Source organism: Desmodus rotundus, chromosome 1 (assembly GCF_022682495.2).
Source record: "Desmodus rotundus isolate HL8 chromosome 1, HLdesRot8A.1, whole genome shotgun sequence".
Lineage (NCBI taxonomy): Eukaryota > Metazoa > Chordata > Mammalia > Chiroptera > Phyllostomidae > Desmodus > Desmodus rotundus.
Genome location: NC_071387.1, coordinates 209,992,445 through 210,005,917, shown reverse-complemented (window position 1 = coordinate 210,005,917; position 13,473 = coordinate 209,992,445).

The following is a 13,473-nucleotide window of genomic DNA, read 5'->3' as shown; positions in this document are numbered from 1 at the left end:
TGCTCTGTGAGGGTGCCCTTCAACCCCTGTCTGACCCTCCATCCCAGCCACTTAGCACCCTTGTGCTTCCTCTGTTCCGTTCCCACTTGTCACCAATGTGCCATATATGGGCACCTTACCTTGTCGTCTCCCCCACTAGAAGAAGACAGGGCAGAAGTCAGAGATTCAGACAAGCATTTTCCCTCTGCACAAAAATACCGTCTGGCCTCACACAGGGGTTTTGATCCCTTGGGGTCTCAGTTCCTTCATCTGTAAAACGAGCCTGGAGTCCTCGTTCCAGAGCTGTGCTCGGGCTGATTAGTCATGAAGACTCTCATCTTAGCTGTTGGATTCCAGCTCAGGCAGAGAGACAGGAGGGTGCCCCGGGCCTGCAGACTTTGCAGAGCTGGAAGAGAAGAATTGGATTTCTGTATAATAACTTTTTTTAAAAGTCCCCTTTTGTTCTAAAAATGAACACAGAAGAGTGACCTTTTTGAACCTTGGGCTGTTGCCAAGGCTCTTCCCCTGTGTTGTGTCACTAGTGCTTAGGTTTCAGCTCTGCCCCTTGAAGAACACAGGAAGCCCTGTCCCTCAGGTAGAGGTCAAGTCTGCGAGTCCACGTGGAGCCCCCTGTGGAAGCCTTTGTGGCTGGAGGGCCATGGCATCCTGCTGCCTGCTGGCTGGGGCCCCAGTGCTGACTGTGGTGGGCAGGCTGCAGCCGTGCCGGATCCTGCTGCTGAGTTTCTCACTCCAGGCCTCGCTCCCCGTGTGCGGCCTGCCCCAGCGATTCATGTTTTCCTGCTAAAGGAGCGGCTGGCTTCCTGAGGACCACGGGAAGAGAACGCTGACTTAGCAATTCACAGAACATTGCGGTTTAAGCTCTCACCCCATAGGGTGAGTTTTCCGGCCCTCTAGCTTCATAGGTCTAGACGGTTTCCCTTTCTGCAGCGTCAGAATCAATATTCAACAACTCCTTACTTGGGACAGACATGTAGGGGGTCCCCCATGTTATCTCATGCGATTCTACAATTAAGGAAAGTTGGGAGCCTGCACAAGGCTGTGACGCAGGTGAGAGTGAAGCCGAGACTAGACCTCGGGCGGCCAGGCCGCCTCTGGGGTGCCGCGCCACGTGCTGTAACTTTCCTACTTTCCAGGTAGGTATTGATTTGCCAGTGTTGGGTGCACCCGGGGCCCATCGCTTGTGAAAACCTCGGGTGGGAGTTCTACGTGGAAAGAGAGGCTTACAAATGGCGTGACTTAAGCCAGGGACTGGCAGACTCTGGGAAGGGCCGGGGGCAGGCCCTGTGGGGAAGCCCGGTTGCAGCAGCTCAGCTGGGCCGCGCAGTGAGAAAGCACCGCAGGCGACGTGTGCCCAGACTGGCCATGGGCGATTTGGTCACACAGGCCAGGAGGGCAAGCGTCCAGCCTCAGAGCCAGGCCATGCACGCCCGGGACCGCGCACTCTCACCTAACACTTTAGAAGGCGGAATGAAGATGTCTGTCCCTGCTTTCCTTAGACAAACGGGAAGGGGACGTTTGTTTCACAAAAGTATCACCCCCGTACTTCAGGAAACTCCCACACATTCAGCTCACAAGTGCAGTCCGCAACCCTGCCTGTGGCATCGGGGACTCAAAGAGCATCACCTGCCCAGGGACACCGGAGACAATCCGGTCTGAACCCGTCACTGCACAGGTGGCGAATCTGAGGGGGTTTCAACCTCCCGTCCCAGAGCAGTGCAGGTATCATTTGGAATTTATGCATGTGGAACTTAACATGTGGCTGGAATACCTATTTCTTTTTAGCCAAAGAAGAGACTATATAATAAAACAGATAATAAACTATATAATATATAAGTATATCAAGTTATTCCTGTACATTTTATGTATATAATTAAAATAATGATATCATGTGTAAAATAACTATGTTATATATTATCTAAATAATTACATACTATAAAAATTTATATTATATACAAATATATATTCTACAACATATAATATATAAAATCGAAATATATATGTAAAATAAACATATAATATATAAACATATGTTATTTAATACATAAATAAAATGTTATGTAAATATATAATCGACAAAACAGGCAAGCAGAATATTGAAATTAAAAGCAAACTGACAGTAACCAGAGGAGAGGGAGGAGGGGATAAGAGGGGAAAACAGGGGAAGGGCCATCAAAGAACATGTATAAAGGACACATGGGCAAAGCCTACCACGGGGTAGGTTCAAGGGTGGGAGGCAGGGATGCGTAGGGTGGGGGCTGTGGTAGGGTAAAAATGGAGACAACTGTACTTGAACAACAATAAAAAAAAAGAAAAAAGCTGAAAGAGAAAAAAATATATGAAATGCTCCCTGATACCCTCCTTTCTCACCTTCGTCACACGGCAGAGAACTTGTTACTACAAGACACTTTAAAGTCTTTAAAGAAATATCCGGCAGAAAGATACGAAAGCACCTTCCGTCCCTAGTCTTTCCAAAATGTTGCTCCTCTGTGTGCTTTTGTTATTGGCCAAGACACTCGCAGACCTCTTATCTGACATTGTGAGCTGAGGGTCGGGACACAGTAGGACGCCGGTGGCACACTCGCTCCGGGTGCCTCGCAGGGAGCGTTAGGGAAACACAGGGACACGGCACAGTCACCCGGAGCAGAAGCAGAGAAGTTGGTGCCACTCCCAGGCAAACAGCGGACCCTGCGGTCATGAAAAGGAGGCTCCCGCAAAGGGACAGTGTGTCTCAGTCACGGGACAGAGCCAGCCTGGGCCCCGTGGTCCAGGTTGAAGGCTGGGAGCTCTGGTTCCCAGACCCCCTTCCTGACAGAGCTCCAGGGGAGACTCGGCCAAGGAGAGGCGCCCACAGGAGGGTCAGGGGGTGAACTCGAGGAACGATCACCAGTTTGGAAGGTCCTGCTGGTCAGGCACGGTGACAGACAGATGTGGCTGCCCGGGCTGGCCCCAGCCAGTCCCCGCTGTCCTGATTCTCCACGTGCTGCTCACCTTCACAGTGGTGGACACTGTCACCAGCTCAGCTTCAAACCTCCATCCAGGCAGTAGGTAGTAGCTGTCACAGACTCCATGGCCTCCTGCCTGGGTGTCACTCTGTCACCCAGACGTGCACGCTTCTCAGAGCCACCTGTGTGCCCTGAGGGGCTGGGCAGCCCCGGCGCCCTGCACCTGGCGTAAGTGACTGGTTATCCATCCCGTCCTCTCACCAGCTCCTCCCAGCCTGCGTGAGCCCCGACTCCTTCCGGTCTCATTGGTAGTGACGCTCTTTCCCTAACAACTCGGGAAACACCGGTCTGTGCTACCCGGCAGAGGAAGAGATACCCTGCCCCCTTTCCCTCCTCCTCCCAGTTTCCCCCGTACCCCTCCTTCCTAGACCTCTGGGGTGGCCAGCCGGGGGCAGGATACTTTTTATGGAGCAAGGGGCCCTCAAAGGTCAAAGTGCTGAGGGGCGTCGGAGGTCCCTGTGGGGTCCGGTTTCATGAGCCCTGATTAGGTTGTAAGATTATTATCTTGAGAAGCCAACAGAGGACCCTTTGGACTAAGGGATTTTGACAGTGAAGGGAAATTTCCAGAAAACTGTCCTGTGAGTCCTATGCATTTTCAGAAAAGCAGCCCCAGCCAGGGCATCCTCATGGGGATCCCTGAGACCCAAGGACCCCCCAGCCGCTCCCGGAGAGCTAGAGAGTGGGAAGTGATGGGAATGTGGGGTCACGGGCCATGGGCCACGGAAGGAGAGGAGCAGAAGGGAAGGAGCTGAGAATAGACAGAGGGCTAAATTATAAACACAAGTATAAATTATAACCACAAGTAATGACCTCGTACCAGCAGTGGCCTTGGCTGCAGGGACGGCTCAGCGGGCAGCAGCGGGCAGGGTCCCAGCCTCTCCCCGACCTTGGAAACCAGCTCTCGGGCTGGGCTTTCAGAAGCCAGCCTGCCACCCACGTCCATGTCAGTGTGCTCGGTACTGTGTGTCCCTGTGTCCCTGTGTCCCGTCCTCCGTCTTATCATCATGTCAGGGTCTGCCTGGCGTCAAAATAAGACACGCCTTATTCTGGGGAAAGGGCATGCCACCAGATTAGACAGAGATTCCCAGCTCTGCTCTCGCTGCTGCTCCCGGGAGTCTGGTTGCTCAAAAATAAGACAAGTTGAAACTGTGTGAGGGAGCTCCTCACGCCCGGCTGCGACCGTGTGCAGCTCACGGAAGCAGGAGACCAGGGTCCCCGTGGTCCTGGATGCGGAGGGCCATGCCCTCTGCCCGGTCCCCCACAGGCTTCTGGGCCACTCTTGCTTCTGCAACAGGACAGGGAGAGGGCTCGAGGAGGTATCTCCAGGGCCCCCTCGAGCCCCAAATTATATTGATTTTGCAGATCATGCAGCAGGATAGTCGCTGCAGCATCAAACCAGAAGCAGCAGAGTCGCAGCTCTGGGGTGCTGGAGCCCCAGCTGTCTCAGCGGACACTCCCAGTCACCCTGCGGGAGCAGCACCCCCTTTGGCACCAGCCTGCGAGGTCCAGTGTACCTGTCCTGCCAGCAGCGCTGGAGGGAGGCTACACGTGTTGTCCACCTGGTGTCCTTGCCTGGCCACCTTTATGAAATTCTGGGTGCAGCTGGCAGGGACTCTCTGCACCCCTGTGGCAGGTGACTCTTAGAAAACACAACCCCCGATCCCAGCAGTCTCCCCGCCCTGCACGGTCTGCCAGGGTCCCTGCTGCCTCCATCTGTCCGAAAGGAGGTCGCACTTGAGGCCTTCTGCCCAAAGCCCACTGCTTAAAAACCGACGCCTGTCTAGAAATGGACAATGGCCGTGATGGCACAGCACTGTGAATGTACTTAATGCCGCTGAACTGTACACTTGAAAATGCTCCCGTGGCCAAAAAAAACAAAAACAAAAACAAAAATCAGTGATTCAAAAATCAATGATTCCTCCTCGTCTTTTAACCTTCTCAGCCAACTTGCTATCGAGCATTCTGGGGCTGCATCGTGGCAGATGTGCAATGTGGCGTCTCCTCTGCCTCCGTGTCCAGCAACCGTGCTCTCACGACGGCACCCACTCTTCGTGGGAGCGACGGGCTGGCCAGACACCCCCACCCCACCCCCACGTGGTGAAGGTCACGTGGCTCTGATGCCGCTTGAGGTCTTTGTTCCCAGGCGCCTTTGCTCGGGGTTCAAGCCACCACTCATTGGAGCGGGTGGCGGTCTGTCCATACGACTTCCCAGCGTCAGCGCGGAAACCAGAGTTCACCTGCTCTAGCTGCCCCACGTGCTGTTAAATGTGGAGGATCAGGCAGATGCAGGCTCGGTGAAGAGGTCACGAGAAGTTACTTCTGGGAATAACTTCTTTTGAGCAAGGCCCGCAGTTTAGATTCTTTAGGGGAGAGGTGAAACTTTCTCTGAGGCTGCAGGTTCTCAGATGCCTTCAGCTCAAAATATAAATACTCTACAAGGCAAAGCAGGAGATCTTGGGGTCAGGCTCTGAACCCCTCCAGGGGTCAGGCGAGGGGCAGTGGGACGGGACCCTGCTTCTTTCCTCAGCCTGGGTTCCCCTGCGCTTCAAGGTCCAGTCTGAGGTCTGCTTCCCAGCTCTGTCCCCAGCTCAACAGCATCAGCTGGACACGGGACAGACTTAGTTTCCTCACCTATAAGAGGAGCAGGTTGGGTTGGGACAGTTCTGAGGATTCTTGCAGATCAAAGTCGTATGAGTGTGTCTCCTCTGTGTTGGTTGTGACCTCACCACCCTGTCCTTTGCCTTCCAGTTGCGTTTGCCAGGACACCCAGCAGGGTGACACATCACAGGCCAGAAGGACACATGGCCTTGAGTCCTTCCTACCTCGGAGTCCTCATAAGGTATGACTTATAGAAACTGCTAACAGAGCGTTCGATGAATTAAGTCCCACTTCTCTGGTACCATCCCCAAGTGCTCTGATCTGTTCTGCTTTCTCCTGAAATTCTCTGTCACTTGGCTTTCAGTCTCAGGCTCCCTCTTAATTTTTCATTCGATAAGGTTCAATATTAAATGCGTAGCCTTCTTTCCAGGAGCGAGACGGATTCCCCAGGAAGCCTGCAGCCTGTTCACAACAATGCGAGCGCCCGGTGTTGACTGCGTACATGGCGAGCCCTCCGCCCCTGAGCCGCACCTGCTACCCAGCAGGACACTGTGCGCGGGTCCGCTTGGGCTGCAGGAACGAAGTACCGTGCGCGCGGTGGCTTACAGGCAGACATTTATTTCTCACGGTCCCAGAGGCTGGGAAGATCAAGGTGCAAGGAAATTCAGTGTCTGGTGAGGACCCACGCCCTGGTCTTCTCGCTGTGTCCTCGCAGGGCAGATGGGGGAGGGGGCTCTCTGCGGTCACTTTTATCTGGGCACTAATCCCATTCCCGGGGGCTCCACCCTCATGGCCTAATCCCCTCCCAGAAGCTTCCTCTGCCAACAGCGTCACGTGGGGGGGCAGGACTTGGACCGATGGCTGGGGGTGGGCACGAACGTGCAGTCGCTGGCACGCACTGGCAGCATTCTACGAGACTTAGGTTTGGGCCTGCCTTTGTTTTCCCATTCCGGGGCTCCGCACTGTAGACCTCGGTCCACACGTGGAAGAATCGTGACCCTAACGATGCTCTTGGGGTCGGGAGGGGAGTTTCTTCACGAGCAGAACGCAGAAGAATGTCATCTCCATGCTGGGAAAGCACGTCCGGTGTTCTGGGTTTTCCTTGCTGTGGGCGTGTGCAAGGCTGCTCACAGCCCCTAGCACAGACACACCTCATGTCCAGCACCTTCTGGGCATCTGAGAGGTGACCGAAAAGTTAATCGGGGCGAGGAGGCGCTGGACACCTGCTCCCACTGAAGAAGAAAGCACACTCAGATTGTTGTGTGATTTTCCGACCCCACCTGCAAGGGGCCGACTGCAGCCCGACAGTCCGATCCCAGGGTGGCTCTGGGGGGCAGGACGGAGGAAAGCCCTACTCCCAGGGGGCAGAACGGGGAGCAGAGCCCCTGGGTGCCCATTTCCTCTGGGGGAGAGCTGGTGAGGCGGGCGTAGCTGATGGCTTGCTGGGTGGTCGGGACTGGAAAGGATGGTGACTGGGAAATGCTGACAAACAGGTCTGGGGACTCATCTGTAGCCGGAGGGAGGGTGGAGGCTCACCTGCCCCTGCCAGTGCGCCCCCTGCCTCCTGACAGGAAGTGCGGGGGCAGGAAGCTCTCTGCAAGGACTTTTTGTGTATGACTCCAAAAGCAAAACTAAACATCTCACTAAAAAGAACAACCAACAAAATCAAAAGGCAACTTACAGAATGGGAGAAAATATTCTCAAATCATAGATCTGATAATGGATTCATATTTAAAATATGTGATTAACTCATACAACTTAAAACGAAAAAAAAGTCTGATTAAAAAAGGTGCAGAGGACTTGAACAGACATTTTCCAAAGAAGACATGCCGTGGCCGATAAGTACGTGAAAGGCGCTCGGTCATCAGGGAAGCGCACGGACACCGCAGCGAGGTGTGCTCTCCCGCCTGTCAGAACGGCTGTTAGCAAAGCACAGGGGCTAACAAGTGCTGCTGCGGACGTGGGGGAAGGGCACCCTCCGCACGGCTGGCGGGCTGGGAAGTTGGTGCAGCCACTGTGGAAAGCAGTGTGGAGGGTCCTCAGAAAACTGAAAATAGAACGGCCATCGGACCCCTCTGTTCTGACCCTCAGTCTCATACAGTCTCAAACCCCCAGACGCAAAGGGTGAGGCTGGCTCCTGAGCGCCCTGTGCTCTCGGCCAGCGTGTGATCTGCTGTCTACCAGCCCCCACTTTCCCCTCTCCATGCACAGGAGCCTGTGGGGGCCCTCGAGGTTCCCGCGGTATCACCCCTGCCTCCCCGGCCCTCTGTCCCCACATCTGACCGTGACGGACTCTGGTTTTCCCCTTAGCGGTTCCCCTCTTCTGCTGCTCACGCTCTTACTGTCCTGGCCCTCCTGCCTCTGACAGTCACTTCGCAGGTCCCCTCCCTCCTCCAAAGCTTCCAGGCCCCACCTCCATCCCAGGGTGGGGATGTTAGGCCTCAAGAGCATTGGACTTCTCTTGCACGGTCGAGACCTTCACGGACGGCCCTTCTGCTGTGACCCAAGCAACGCTTTACGGTTGTGGGTGGGAAAAGCGGCCTGGAAAGCTCACTCTGTGCCCGCACCGTTCGCAGTGCCACACAGCTGCACGCACATAAACAAGTCCGTGCCAGCCAGCCTGTGGGAGGCGGTCCTGGCGTCAGCCTTGCTCAGGTCCGGACACTGTAGTGCAGGGAAGCTAGACAAGGTGCCCCGGGCCACCCAGCCAACAAATCGTGGAGAGTGAGTTTGAACTTAATGGAACTTGTTTCCAGAATCCAGGCTTTTCTGCATCCGCCTGGGGACAGAGGACTGACGTTTGTGAGCCCACGGCCTCCAGAGTGCCTGTCACACGGAGGTCTTCGCGTGTGGTGGCCGTTGTCTCCTGATTCGCCAGGGCTATGAATCGGATGCAAACGTGTGTGTCACGTGCTACACCACTTGGCTGTACGGGACGTGGGACGGAAACGCTCGCAGGCCCTGGTTCTTCCGCTGGGACCTTTTCTGAGAAGCACACCCAGGTGTGCGAGCCCCTTGCCCCCGGAGGGGACGGCGCTGGCTTGTGGTCGTTTGATGCACCGCCTACACAGCACTGTTTTCCTCCTGGGACTGACTGAACTTGCTTCATTTTAGGCTTGTCAAACACTATGAACATGATGAATCCTTCTGAGTTACAGATTTATCAGAAACATCTGTTAACTTACTAAAAATACACCATGGCCTGGGCTGCGCCTCCCCGAAGCAGGATCAGCCGCGACCAGCTTTCTGTCCCTTTCTCAAGGGCTAGAGCCATTGTGTTGTGGAGGCTGGGACATCACTCAGTATCAGCTGCACATTTTTTAAAAATCTCCACCCAAGGATATGTTTTTCGTTGATTTTAGAGAGCGAGGAAGGGAGAGGGAGAGAAACATCGATGTGAGAGAAACATACCTTGGTTGTCTTCCCCACATGCCCTGAACAGGGATCAAACCCACAACCTAGGTACGTGCCCTGACTGGGAATCAAACCCGCAACCTTTCGGTGTACAGAGTGATGCTCCTACCAAGGTAGCCACCCGGCCGGGGCGACCTGCGCATGGAACAGGGTGCTCTTGGCCTTCTTCCTGTCCTTGATCCAGGGGGTGTCGGGTCTTCCCTGAGAGCTAGCGCACACTTCCGATAGGACACAATATAGCCTCGCCTCCCACTCGTCCTCTGGCCCAGCAGTGTCCTCTTCCATGTTAGACTTCCGGACAATGACACAAAGTCTTGTCTACGGACACTTTACGGTGCATTCTACACAGAATCACAGGACATGTCAGTCACTCAGGTGGCACCACCGAAGGAAAAGTAGGACACGAGGAGACTACTGCCACTTCCCCACTAGAAAATATAAATAAACCTCCCTTAAGTGGCCAACTGTATCAGCTTAGACTCAAGACAAAGGGCTTCCCCTGTAATACGGGCTTTCCTAAACAGGCCTGTGTTGGCACATGTGCTTCTTGGGTTCACATGATTCTTCAAACCTTTTTGAGAGGAAGTTATCAAGTCTTAGGACTGTGATATGTTAAATCACTTTCATCAACGACCTCTGACATGCCGGGAGCTGAGTGTTTTGTTATTGTGCTGTGCTGTGAGATTCACTGTGAGGTCCCCTATGAACACGATCACGCATGCCTGTGACGGACGTGCCTCCGTGCACCAGGAATTGCAGCCTTTTCCTGGGAGATCTGAGCAGAGAACCCGAACCCCACTGCTTGCCCCCAGCCCGCACCCCCATCGTGATTACTGAGCACCACCTCACTGCTAATTCTCCCTCATAAGACAGCCGAGCCTGACAGATAATGAAACACTTGACTTCTCAACTTCGAATAAGAGCGACACACGACCTCGGTAGCATTAGAGCTTCCTTTTCTGACCACAGATCGTTGACATAGTGACGTGTCCCCGTGTGGCAAACAGAATTGTGACTCCTGCTGTGGCATTGCAGGGTGACCTGAGCCTCCAGCCTTCTTATTGGGGGTGATCACATCTGCAATGCAATGCTGTCCCAAAGGGCACATGCTGAGTTCTCCCCTGGTAAGGTTCTAACCACGGGGGCCCGGGGAGGGTTACTGGCGAAAGACAAAAGCCTCACTTACGTCCTGACGTCCTGACACTGTGCGTGTGCTCTGAACATCCCGTCTAGTCGTCCAGACACATCATCAAAGCCATGTGTCATAGGCAGAACTTTCATCCAAAGCAGCGACCGCGAGTTTGAGACAGACAGATGTCCTTCCAACGAGGCTCTTTCCTCTGACGCTCTCTCAGGTGTCTCCCTCCTCTGTAAGGAGAGCCCCGCCCGCCTGTGTGCTCACAGTGGTCACTTAGGCTGCAGAGAGAAGGGCGGCAGCCCTGCATGCCCACGCATGGCCTCTGTCACAGAGAGGCAGGCTCTGAGTCCATGACGGAGCACTCGAGCCTCTGTCCCCCTGCTGATGTGCGGATGCGGTTGTCACCAGTGGAAGTGGGCCAACGCGCCAGGTGGCCAGCGGAACGGCTGGAGAAATCAAATGGCCGATCACCCCCTTCAGCAGCTGCAGAGGGTCTCCTGATGCCCTCACTGCTCCGTTGTGTCGGACTCAGAGACGGCGCGGGAGACAGAGCTCTGGTGCCCACCTAGCCGGCCCGCATCCCCGGGACCGCGCATCTCCTGGGCGCTCTCCACTCTGTTCGGGCCCAAGTGGACAAGGCCCAGGAACCAACCAGAGCCGCCTCGTCTTCCCCACTGCTCTTGGTTGGCCCTTTCGCTTCATGTGTCCGTTTCTCCAGCACGGTAAAGCTGGCGTCGTCACTGCGAGGGGGGCAGTTATGCTGCTGTCCAAGGCATCCGGCGACGGAGGCAGGACCCTATCAGGTCTGCAGCCCAAGTCACAGGCCGAGTCTCTGGGACACACACATCTCCCACGAAGCTCCCGGACAGGGACAGCGCTCCGTGCGGTGATAATGATCCTCCCAGCAACCTGGAGGCAGCCACGGTGTCTTACCTGCATTCACAAGAGGGAGAGATGGAGTCTCAGAGGTTAGGTGCCCTTCTCAAGGTCACACACAAATAAAGTGCCTGGGATTGAAAATTGGGTCTTCGCGCTGCCGAAGCTGGATCTGAACCATCAGCTGGCTGGACCAGGGTGAGGCGGAAGAGCTGTTCCACCACGTGTGGTCTTGGTGGTGTAAGGCGGCCGTGGCTTTTCGGGGCCCTTGAAACCTCAGGAAGCCACGCCATGCCTCGGTCCGTGGCTTCTTTCCGTTCCTGTTACTAAGATGGGCTATGCGGTTGTGCTGCCCTTTACAATGACCTCTACCAGTCCCTACTTCCCTCTGACCTCCAGATGTCTCCTGGGAGGCAGCAGGGGCAGCAGGGAGCCCTTCCTTAGTTTCCCCTGGAAGGTCAGTGCCGACCACGCATGCACGCCGCTGGTCATCCGTGATGCCTGCTGGCCCACACACGTGCACGATGTGCAGGAAAAGAGGCCACAGTAGGACAAACACGTCCCAGAACACTCTCGAAAGGCACTGACTGACAGTTTAGAAAGAGTGACTCAGCGGTGCGCCCTGGCCGAGACTGTGCCGTGCTTGCCGTCTGCTCTTCCAGCTCCCAGGGGCTCAGAGCAAGAGTCTCCGCTCCAGTGCGGGGAGAAGCACACCGCCCCTCTAAGACCGAGCATGGCACGGCAGTCTGTGAGGCGCGGCACAGAACGCAACGTGCAGGCACAGACCTCGGTCGCGGCAAGGGGCAGAGAAGCGCTGCAGGAGCCTGGCTCTCATGAACCCCCGGGCTCCTCAGATACCCATTAACTAATTAATGAATAGGTAGTAATCAATGGTTAATTGCATGCAGGTTTCTCAGAAAACCTTCTTCTAAGAAAGCTGATCTGGGATTTAAGTAGTCGATTTAAAAGTCAGCTGCTTCTGGAGTATTTAACTTAAAAATAACTTATTTTGAAAGACAAATTAAGTTACGATGGTTCCCGCCTGTCCTGTGTTCTATTGCAGACTGGGTAGAGTGTTACCAAGTGGACACGCACTGCGGGTAGAAGGCAGAAAAGGGGACCGGGACCGCGTCACCGGGGAGTCACTGGGGAGGGGCATACTTACCAACGTGAGAGTTGACGATTGCCTCGGCCCACCACAGACCATCCGAATGTGTAAGTCCAACACCTTGCTCCCTCACCTCCCCCCAAGTTTTCTGGCTGTGCGGGGGACAAAGCCGACGTACATGAAAGGGATTGTGAGGAGGGAGGACAAAGTCAGGGAGACATGTCCTGTGTTGGCACAAGAATAAAGGGATCCGTGAAACCGGAGAACTGCGAGGCGGACTCACCTGGAACAGGCATCTCACGTAGGCTGATGGTGATGTCACCCCGTGGGAAGGAAGAGGCTGGCGTTGTGCACCGGTGGTGCTGGGGCCCTGGCTGGCCACACAGGTACAGACCGATCTCTCCTGAACCCAACATGCCCAAGACAGACCCCAAGTGGACAGAAGGCACAAGAGTGAAAGGTAACGCCAGGAAGTTAGTGAAAATGGAGACTTTCGACTTTGAGGCTGAAAAGGATTTAACTTCAAAAGCACCGGCCGTAGGGCCCCAAGTTGGTGGACCTGACGACAGCGAATGGAGGGTTTTCGTGCACCCAGGGGTGTCATGGAAGGTGCTGAGGGGCCATCAGGCAGGAGACCCGTGTTAAGGACACTGGAATGACGGCCCTACTGTGGGAAGTGGGTATGGGGATAAGAAGGAGTTGAATACACAGAGAGAAGGACCTGGACGGACCAGCATGGACAACAGGGGGTGCCGTGGGCTGCGATCCCGACCCACTCAGCCCTCCTGCCAGGAGCACGCCGTGACGCCAGGCCGGGAGAGCCTCGGGCACCTGGTGAACCGAGGCTGCCCAGGAGCTGAGAGAGAGAGATCCTGAGGGAATTTTGACAAGTGTGGGTCACGCCTTGGGCATTTAGTGTGTGAAACCCAAGGAGAGAATGGTCTGCCGTTTCAAAGACATAGGCTGTTGGACCAGCCTCTTTGATTTGCATACACAGGGCATCCTCAGCCCCACCACCAGTTTCTCCTGGGTTGGGACCTGGGGCTTGGGGACCTGGGCAGCTAGCACAGGCCCGTGCGCCCGCACTGACTGAGCGAGGCTCAGAAGCTGCCAACCCAGGGAGACATTGAGTCCTTCCCCCGAGGAACGGAGACCAGAGAAGAGAGAACAGAGACAGGAGCAGTGCCGGCAGTCTCCCGATGCTCGCCGTGGCCTCACGCTGCTCCAGGGCCTCCCATCAGCCCCTCATCTGAATAACTCCGCCAGGTGGGCATTTGCTTCCTTACCTGTCAAATGTGGTAAGTAAGTTACAGAGAGTTAAGTAATGGGCCTGAAGT